General features: G+C 44.6%; 1 pseudogene; it reads right to left on the minus strand.

Annotated features, from left to right (window-relative positions):
* Window positions 1-1,680: 1,680 nt before the first annotated feature.
* On the minus strand, window positions 1,681-8,490 carry LOC121925868 (annotated as a pseudogene).
* Between the last annotated feature and the right edge of the window lie 1,124 nt (window positions 8,491-9,614).

Below are 9,614 nucleotides of genomic sequence, written 5' to 3' on the forward strand. Positions count from 1 at the left end.
TTCTGTCTCCTTTCCAACTCTATGATTCCCAGGGAATTATCATACTACAGAGAATTACCTATATGCTGCAGAGGACAGTAGTTAGGTTTCCTAGTTTCCGTGCAGAGATGCGAGAGCACCAGACCCCACGCATGATTTGGGGTTCTCAGGAGTTTTAATCAGGGTGAGCAAAACCCACCAAAATTTGCCTTCCTGGGGACCACAGTTATGCTCAATCAATCTAAGGACTTAAGGGAAACACTTCTGTAATGTACTGCTAGGCTATCCCAGGAGTGAGTAAACCTATTGGGGGTAATTTTGCACCCATACCAAAAGCTTGGCTAAGGAGAACATAAGGCTACAAAGGGTGGATGGGGGTGGGAGGCTGTATATAGGACTATGGACAACACACTTCCTCCACTCCAATTTAGTTAGTTATTTTGTATCATGCATGGGAATTACTGCAGTGACCACTTTTAACTACTGATAGTGAAGTGCTATAAGGGAACTAAGCCACCAACTGTATGAAGCCCAGCTTTCTCCTCGCCTAGGCTCCAAAAATGCTGATTGCTTGATATCAGGTAGTGAGAACAAAATAGAATACAAGGATCTCAAGAAAAAAGGTGAAGTGTAAAACAATCGAACTCAGCTAGATGCAAAGTCTAAGTGCCACTGAAGCTAGTTAAGTCATTCCACACATCTTTCCAGGGGATCTATTTTATCATTCCCTCCACTATTATGGGCCAAGAGTTAGGACATCTTCTGCTTCCCTATCTGTCACATGGGAGTTTTCAAGGCAGAACCATCCTTAAACATCAACTCTTGATACAGAGGCAGAGCCTACACTGCTTATCATGGTAGATGTGGCCACTACACTTTGGGGGGTCTCTGTCCACTTCCTAACAAGCGGGTGTTATGCTGGTTTCATATAGTATGCAGTTTTAAGGTGTGTGGCATAATGTAATCATGTTCATCTATTAGAAAGTGAAGCTAATACCTTTATTGTGCTTCCTTTTAGAATTTAGGAACTGTTTCCTGAAATTTGATATATCTGTTCCATCGTTCACCCAGGACTACCTACTCACACCTACTTCAGTGAGAAGGGAACATATGACACAAAACACACACACCCCACACAGGAGTATGTCTCCTGTACACAAAAGCATGACATTGAGAGTGTGCAATGTTTCAGGACTCTGAGTGCAAACATCTACTCTGCAGCCTTATATACCAAAAAGGCAATTGGCAGGGGTAAAGAAAAATATTTTTTCAACTTTGTAGGAAGATGTTCAGTGGACAACTTAGCTCTCAATTCAAGGACAATTCAAACAAATGTTGCCTGTTAACGCTTAGTGAGCTGTGCCTCACAAATTACATTTCTGAAGTTTTCCCCAAGTGATTTGTACCTGTCTGTGATCAATACAAAATTGGGTAAAACTGCTTCAGCACCAATGGCAACCATGGTTTGCTGCAACTTCACAGAAGCAAGTTCAATCCCTCTGAATATCCTTAATCATATATCTTGTATAGCAGTTAACTAGGATGCATCTTCAGTGGCCAGTAGTCATTCTGTCCATTTTAATGCAACTAGTTTGTTTTTCCAACCCACACAAGAAATTTTTGTAGCCCAATGCAGTGTGAAACAGGCCTGATCTTTGAGTTTTCAGCAGCAGTTCTGACAGCTCTAGATACAAACAGTCCTCAGGAATCACTGAATTGCCCTCCCATTATATTGAGATTAATAAATGGGGCAAAGCCACACATCCTCAAGGAACTAGGGCCCGCTGCAGTGGAGGTTCCACATTAGTTCCCACCACGACTGCGCAAATGCTTAGGCTGGATTCCACCCACATCATGACAATGCTTCACCTCAAAGCCCGTGCTTGGGACAGTATTCTGCCAAGGTCCTACCAAAAGAAAACATGCCAAAGTTAAAATGGTCGGAACCAATATCCTTTCAACAGTTTTCTACGACAGGCACCATATTCTCTGGAGAATTGGGAAAGAATTACTCTGAGAGATCCTAAATTAGTCCCCAGCATCTCCATTTGAGGCTATCAGACAGCAGGATTGGAGGAAGGCCTTGAAAGGCCTGGAGATGCTGTTACATGGGCCAGCATTTATCATTACAAGCGCTTCATATATACAGCACATTAACTGGAGGTAGGCAAGTGTGGCAGGAAAACATTTCAGTTTGTTTTAGGTCTGAGGTGGAATGGATGTGAAATCTGAGATAAAAAATACCAGATAAGAACGCTCAATACAGATAGGGTAATTTTACTTCCAAAGTAGAAAATGTCTCTCATAAGATTCAGAATCTTTTTGCTTTGATTTCATTATATCAAAAAAAAAGAAAAGAAAAAAGAGGCTGTTGATCCCATCTCTAGAAATACAGGTTACAGAGAGAGAAAGGTGGGACCTAAGCAGAATGAAGGCTCGAAGCTATTTTGCGTTGATGGACTTTCTGGATATTTCATACAGCAGGATAAGGATTTATCACAGAGAAGGATTTTATCCTAGGGGAAAAAAATCCTAGGGAAGGATTTTTTCAGGGAGATTTTTAACAGCCTCCCTTAAGCATTCTGTCTTGTGAGGATAAAACCATAACTGCCACTTTGAGTTCCTGAGGAAGAGGGATATATGTAATATGTGCATGCAATGTTTTTACTCCCAGCCTACAAATTCCTAATGGAGTTGTTCTTGACCCGCAGGCAGCCTGTAGAGCCAGGTGCTCCATTCAGGACGAGGCTTTTGCAACCTTCTCTACTGCTGCATCACCAACATTTGCATTGACAGCCAACGGAGGGATTCAGTCCATGGCACCCTCTGTGCAAGATAGCAAATGGGCTTCTCCTTCAGCTGTCGGGCAGGCTGTAAGATCCAAGAATTCAAGCTCCTTGCAGTGGTCAGCCAGGCTCCGCAGAGAGGGAGACTGTCCACCCACTCACAATGGGCCAGAGAGGTGGTGTAATTGGGGCAGCTCAGGAAATGGCCACCAGAGCATGTGCCGACCCCAGCTGTGTGCAGCCATTTAAGAAATCCGTTGCAAGTGGTGGTTTGGCCAAACAGGAAGCAGCTCCTTGTCAGTTAGCCAACCAGAACAGTTCTGCAAGGCGAGTGTTGCAGCACCTCTTGTCTTTAAGCAGGGCACAAAAACGCAGCTTTTGGAATATGCTGTCCAACCTCCACAGGCAAGAAACACAAAGTGAATTATAGCAGCATCTCAAATCCTGCCAACAGTTCTCCCTCTGACTCAACTAACAGCTACATCCAGTAATGCATATGAAGAAACAGCTGAACTGGTTTGTTTATTATTAAGCTGCTCTATGACCTTCTTTTGTCTAAAAGCAGGATTCCCAAACTCTTGTCCTTCGGTGGTTGGACTTCAGCTCCCAGAAGCCTCAGCTAACTGGCCATGTTCAGCGATTCTGGGAGCTGAAGTCCAAAACACCTAGAAGATCAGAGTGGGAATCCTGGTCTAAAGGAGACAATTACAAGACAGTGTATACTTACGAAGAAACAACTCAGCTCCTGGGAGCAAAGCAGCATACAATGTAATAAATAATCCAAAATATATATTCCCAGAACAGGGGTCAGCAACCTCCGGACCCGTGGAGGCCTGTGGCCGCCCCCGGCTGCCGCAGCACCACTTGGGGCTTTTCGCCGCTATGGGGCGCTGCCATTTTTTCCCAAAATGGGGCGAAGTCTCACACAACAAAAGGTTTGCACGGACTTCGCCGCCATTGGCAGTGGCCTCTAAGAGGGCTCTGGGAGGGCTCTGGGAGGGCCGCGTTGCCATCGCTGGGGGCCCCCAAGAGGGCTCCGCGCGGCGGCAGCGAGCCCCTGGGACGCCCGATGCCACGGCTGGGGGGCCTCAAGAAGGAGTCCGGCAGTGGCAGCGGGCCCTGGGAGGCCCGGTGCCGTCGATGGGGCTCAGGAGGGCTCTGGCGGCGCCAGCGGGCTCTGGGAGCCCGTTGTCATTGCTGGGGGGCCCAGGAGGGCTCCGGCAGCAAAGAGGGGGAGGCCTCGCGCTGGCGGCCCCCGCGGTTTTTACCAGCCTCTGACAGGGCTTGGGCCCCGTCGGGGCCGCAAAGGGGGGGGCCTCCAGCGCTGGCGGCCCCTGCGGCCTTTTCCCGGCCTCTGACGGGGCCTGGGGCCCCGTCAGGGGCTGGCAAAGGGGGAGACCTGGCCCCCGGAGTGGTGGAAGCTCCGCCCCCAGCATGCGGTCCCCAGTTGTCTGAGGGACAGCCACCTGGCCCCTGGCTCAAAAAGGTTGCCTACCCCTGCCCTAGAAACACAGCTCTGACAAGAACCTTCACACTGAAACTAAACAGAAAAGTAATCACAATTCAATAAAATCCATGCCCGGATGGTGGAGATAGAAGAACATGAAGTTACCTACTGCAAAAATAAGCATACAGTAACATGGAAAGCTTTGCACAAAATAATACACAGTCAGTGACACATATCTATTACCTTCATGCTCTGTGTCCTCATTTTGTATTTTAAAGCTACAACTATTCGCAACACACCTGAGAGTACTTTTGTTATATCTGAGAAGACCTTTTCTTGTTTTTAGAAGCAGATAAGTGAGATGCACAAGTTGAAAGTTTTTAAACTGCTTATTTCTCACAGAACTCTGGACAACTTAAACACAAATATCATAGTAAGATGATGATTTGAAGCTTTACTTTAGTCAGAGATCTGGAGGGCGCTAGACAAACTAAGGTCAAAAACACTGCAGAAATAATTCAATTGAGACCACTTTAACTTGCCCTAGCTCAGTGCTAGGAAATCCTGGGAACTGTAGTTTATTGTGGCACCCGGAGCTCTCTGACAGAAAAAGAAATGTCTCACAAAACTACAATTCCCAAAATTCCCTAGCATTGATCCGGGCAGTTAAGCAGTCTCAAAATGGTTATTTCTACAGTGTGTTTTGGACCTAAATACTCTTCTCAACCCCATCTGTACACCTTGCTTTCTTTGCTATCAGTGGTACCCCGGGTTGAAAGTAATCCGTTCCGCGGAGCCCTTCGTAACCCGAATCTTTCGCAGCCAAAATTGCCATAGGCAGCTCGCTGGGACGCCGCGATTCCGTGTGAAAAAAGCGCCGAAAAGCCACAAAAAAATTTTTCCGTAACCCGAAAACGTTTTTTCTAATGGATTTTTTTCGTAACCCGGAAATTTCGTAAGGCGGTTGATTTCGTATCCCGGGGTACCACTGTACTAGAAGCTCTTTCAATGCTGAATAAACTAGTGCGACACTCAGTGTTCATCCATTCCAGTATGAACAACTGGAAAACTACGTCTAGTGATGATACCTCAATTGCTCACTCCAGGTTATTATAATTTAACATACGCACCACCCACTTGCATAGGAAAAAAAAATGGCAAGCACACATACAAATTCCTAATACTTGGTTTGAATCAAAGCAGCGCATGTTTGTGAGTAAAGTTGATGAGAGACTGAAACGCTTTGCTGAACTCTCTGCAGCTCAGAGTTGCTTCAGAGGAAGATATGAGCAGAATGTGGGGTATGAGGTTGTCTTCCCATGGCAGGTCCAAAAACTGCTTTCTGTGTGGGAAAAGCGGAAAACAAGTAGACGCAGTTGTGTAGAAAAAACTAACTGGACCAGATTTTATAGTACATCACTTCGAGATCCTTGGGATACCAACATTGCTTTAAAAGGTTAAATTATAAGCAAATATCCATTAAACTACTCTGATTTGTTAATGCAACTCTTACTGCCACACTCATTCTTCCAATACATTGCCAGGACCAGTATCTGAATCATCCATCTGTTCCCCTTTCCTCTTCCTTCTCTTCTTGGAGGCAGAACTAAACTGCTAAATGTTCCTGCGAACCTTAGGAGGGCTCATTTCAAGCAGATCTCTCCCCCTGCCACTGCCCCGCTCTCTGGATGCCTTATAGGTTGCTTAGGCAACTGCAACATCTGCGCCCACCCATGCACTTAGGAATTATTCCAGATGGTGAGATATCCTTGTAGAATCTGGGTTGATTCTTGTTGTCAGATGCATTTGAATGCACCCCGATTGAGTTGGGGAGGCTACCCAAAAAACCCCCCACTTACCTGGGTAATCAATCTCAGGGGGTTTTTGAGTTTTGTATAAGAATCTGCATTTTTGGGGTGTGTGAACAACCAATGCAAACAGACCCAGCATAAACTGATATAAACTCGCATGCTTTGAACATGTTTCGAATACATTAAAACTCCATCTTTATTCGCAGTGCTGACACCTTTGGCAATAAAACATGCAGAAAGAACATACATGCAGTTATGATTTTTAAAAATGTGACAATAAAACCAGATTGTGAGCGAGATTATTTGCATAGTTGTGCAAACAATGCCTGAATGACCCTTACTGTCTGGGCAAATAAAAGTAATATTGTTGACATCACCTCCCAATGAAACAGATCTGGAGACTTTGAGTCACTAGGAGGAGTTTAGGCTTAAAATCGATTTGACAGAAGGAGAAGAACCCCAATCTTGTTTTCTGTTAAAAGGATTTTCAACCTATCCTTAATCATGGGGTTTAGGAATTTAACTAGAATAGAAACTATTAGGAAAATATGAGCTGAACCCCTGTCCACATTTTCCCTCTCCTTGCAGAAACCTCTCTCGGAAACCACTATTTGTTCTTTCAAATTTCAAATGTTGCTTGTGGGGAAGGATTTACAGAGGAACAGAAGTTGCTCAATTTTCAAATAAAACTTCTTTATAGTTTGTTAGTAGGGGACAGAAGCCCACAGAGTTAAGACAAATGGGACTGAATAATATATATAGTATATTATTTTGCAAATAATATATATTATATTTTTGTTTTGTTAAATTTTGCATGTGTGGTGTGTGTGTTTACAGAGAAAGCCACTGTGGCAATGTGGTCTGAGAGCTGGACTAGGACTCTGGGAGATCAGGGTTGTTTCAGCTCCGCCAGAAAACCCACTGGGTGACCTTGGGCAAGTCACACTCTCTCAGCCTTCTCAGGGGGAAGACACTGGCAAACCTCCTCTGAACAAATCTTGCCAAGAATACCCTGATAACGTCACTAAAATGAAACAACCGAAGGCACACAAAACAGCAATTATTATTCCTGAATATGGGGAAGGTTCAAGCGCGCACAACACCCAAATATATTACATACATGGTGGTGTAAACATTTGGGGAAGGTCAAGATTCTTTGGGAGATTCGCACTGTTGAATGCTGAACTTCCCAAATACCTGTAATAATACCACACACATTACAGGCACTTTGGGAAGGTTCAAGCGCTTGAACCTTCCCAAGAGCCTGTAAATACACATACATACACAACTACACACACAACACACAACAGGCGATACGGAGGGTTCAAGAGCATTCATTTGGGAAGGTTCTGCATGCTCCATTAAAAAAACACTGACAGGCATTTGGGGACATACATTACTGAAGCTGCCCCATGATTGTACACACACACAAACACAAAACCACACACACATTACATTAAGGCTTGGGAAGGTTCATGCAGTGCACTTGAACCTCCCCAAGCCTTTAAATATAATATAATATAATATAATACTAATATAATAACTAAAAAATACACATTATAGAGGCATTTTGGGAGAGGGTCAGCCTCTGTGGTGTGGTGTGTGTGTGTGTGTGTATGTATGTATTATGTCTGTGTGCATGTTGTATATATATGTAGATATGTGGTTGTATATATATGTGTGTGTATATATATATATAACACTATATATGTGTGTATGTATGTGTGTGTATGTATATTATATTATATATGTGTGTGTGTGTGTGTGTTGTATGTATATAGTCTGTGTGCTGTATGTATATATATTATGTGGGTGTATATTATATTGTGTTGTATCTGGTGTGTGTATGTATATATGTGTGTTGTATAGTTGTGTGTGTGCTGTATATATGCATGTAATGTGTGTGTTATAGGTGTATGTATGTATGTGGTGTGTGCTGTTGTTTGCTGGTATGTCTGTATATGTGTGTGTTTGTGTGTATGTATATATGTGTGTTTATGTGTATTATATATGTGGTGTTTGTGTAGTTTATAGGTATGATATATGTGTGTTGTATATATATATTAGGGTGTGTGTGTATGTGTGTGATATATGTGTGTTGTGTGTGTGTGTGTGGTGTGTGTGTGTGGTGTGTATACAGTCAGCGAGCAACACCCAGAGAGACATTCAGGGGCCCCCTCCCCTCCCCCCCCAGGCTGCCCAGCCCCTCCTCCGCCACCAACCCGAAGGAAAGGGCTGCCGCTCCCTCCCTCCCTCCCTCCCTCGGACCGGGTCGTGAAGAGTGGAGGCTGCCTCCTACTCTCGCCTGAAGACTCCATTCCTCCTCCTCCTCCTCCAGCGGCTGCTGCAGTGCAGGACTCCTCCTGGCGACCCCCTCCGGGCCGGCGCACCCAAAACACGTCATCATCAGGAGGGGCGCTTATTGGGCGCGTCTTTTCTACGTGGCAGCCGCCGCCGCCGCCGCCATTTGTGGCGGGGTAGACGTCGTCGCCCCTGGGGGCTGGAAACCTGATATGAAGACTACTTTTTAAAAAAGAAATATGTGTTTTTAATTAATTATTTTATTATATTATTTTATTATTAATTAAAAGTTTATAGTACAAAACCCAAATGAACAACAACACCACACACAAACACCATACATCTCTACAATAAACTATTAGATGCATCACACATAACATCTAAGAGGACACCATAAAAAAAAACAATATTCACACACACACACACAAAAGGCGTTTTTGAGGGGATTTCGTGGTTCACTCTGAGTATTACGGGGTGGGAGGTAGTGGTGAGGGAGTTATTAGCTATGAAACCACTGGGTGACTTTGGGCAAGTCACACACTCTCACGCCTCCTCAGGGAAGGCAAAGAGAAACCCCAAAGAAAGGCCAAGGACTCTGGAGAGTGAGAATGAGACCCAGTGGGCGACCTTAGGCAATCACACTCTCTCAGCCTCCTCAGGGGAAGGGAGTGTAAGCCTTCTCTGAACAAGCCTTGCCCAAAAACCCTGCCATAGGGTTACCTTAAGTCACCAAGAGTCAGGAAGGATTTGAAGGCACAACAACACAACAACAACAGCAACACTGCATGAGGGGAGCAGGAGCAGGTACTGTTTACAGTGCAATCTGTCTTGTCACATCAGGCCAGGCCTGCTCTCACCCTGTTTATCCAACCTAAATGCAGAAAACACCCTTGGAGAAAAGACTTAGACTCAGAGTCCACTTCAGGAATACGTACCCATCTGACACTTTCTTTAACTGCCATGGTGCTAGCTATGGAATTCTGGGAATTGTAGTTTGCCGCAGTACCAGAGCGTGCCCCAGGCCCCAAAAGGCCACTTGGCAGAATCACACACTAACAGTTCAAATGGTAGTCCCTTTTGTAGGAGTTTATCACACAGGAAGCTAAGTACAGTACCAAATCCTATGAGAAACTGGTTTAAATTCTGGGAAATCCCCCCAAAAAGCAGGATCACTTTCAGACATAAAAGGGGCATTGAGCATTATCCGACATTAACCCACACACGAAAGTGGACAAATTGGCCACTTATTACTTTCAGAAGTAAAAAGTGGCCAATTTTGTCCACTTTCTG

Source organism: Sceloporus undulatus, chromosome 3 (assembly GCF_019175285.1).
Source record: "Sceloporus undulatus isolate JIND9_A2432 ecotype Alabama chromosome 3, SceUnd_v1.1, whole genome shotgun sequence".
In the NCBI taxonomy this organism is placed as follows: Eukaryota; Metazoa; Chordata; class Lepidosauria; order Squamata; family Phrynosomatidae; genus Sceloporus; species Sceloporus undulatus.